This window comes from Varroa destructor, unplaced genomic scaffold (genome assembly GCF_002443255.2).
Source record: "Varroa destructor unplaced genomic scaffold, Vdes_3.0 BEIS01000003.1, whole genome shotgun sequence".
In the NCBI taxonomy this organism is placed as follows: domain Eukaryota; kingdom Metazoa; phylum Arthropoda; class Arachnida; order Mesostigmata; family Varroidae; genus Varroa; species Varroa destructor.
Window position 1 is genome coordinate 39,588,916 of NW_019211456.1, and position 1,415 is coordinate 39,590,330.

Here is a 1,415-nt window from a genome sequence, read left to right on the forward strand (position 1 = left end):
TATATATATATATATATATATATATATATATTTAACAAGAGAGCCTCGTTTTGGGGCCTCTTTGTTAAGTTAAATAGCGTATATGCACTGCATACTAATATGGAGGCTGGTGAAAAAGTGGGGGGGGGGTGTTTACTGAGGAAAGCGCCGTAAGGAGCTGGCTAAGCAACTTGGACGTTGATTTTCGAAGTACTACCCAGTACAGTTCGGTTAACGGGCTAATTTCAAATCGGTGAGCGCACTTGCTTAAACTGCCCGACAGCTGATAATATGCTTCATACACATAGCAATTTAGTATTTGAAAAAGACACATACTACCCATCCAGCTCCTTCATCACCTAGTTTATTCAGTTTAGCTTCCCACTGGGGAATCCTAGCTTCTTTTTTTTTGCCGTCAAGTTAATCTCCTTTCTCCATCGAGGCTCGTTGACGGGGAACGCGTATGAACCAAAAGAAGATTATCGCTAAACAAATCCAGTGTAACGAGATCTTCTCCTGAGTCCGATGGCGTCATCAGTCAATGTCTATATAAGTCTACTGTTTTGCATCATTCGTGTCTAGTGGATCGCATCTGTACGCATAGTATCTGTATTCGCTAATCATCATGGCCGCATACAAAGCATGCTGGTGTTTCGTGATTACATTTTAATCAGTCGTTTGTAAGCAACTATACAGGCATGCCCTTATATTTTTGATAAAAGTCGGCCACTTTAAATGACAATTTGCTTTTATGCTCAATGGGGTAGACGTGATTGGTCAGTAAATCAGATGTTTGAAATATTTAAAAGAGAAATGAACGGGACTACCGTTCTTTATTTTTTCACATTGCCATCTGCGTTATTAAATTATGCATCAATATATCGATTGTAGCGTTTGAAGCGATGACACAAGTGAGAATCTTATGATTGGCTTAAAGGCCAAGATTCTTTATATGTATACCTAATCTTTTCCGACTCCACGCCATGCCGTTTAAGTGACAGAAATTTTTGTCTTCCCCTAACGATGTATATTGTAACCCCTTATATCGTCATGTTAATCAACCGTTGAAATGCGCTAACAGCTAATGAATATAAGCCCTGCACTGTAATTGTCAGTAAATGCCATCTTTAATGATAAACACGATCGTTTAGCAACATGAGGTATGCACACGCTTATACCAATGTATCTAACTAGCCTCCGTCAACCGCTTTTGTTTCGTTTAGTACTCAGCCGAGAAGACATTGAACCCAAACAGTTGCTGAGTGCTGAGATGATGCTTAGGCAGCATGATTAGAAACCGTGTACGGCTGTCGATTGCTTGAAATCACTACGCGTTCAAAAGGAGTGCCGAAAAATCAAGGAATAGATTAGCTAATATGAGCGACATAGAATATATAAACTGAAATAATGTGTTACAACTACAATTGTAATATATA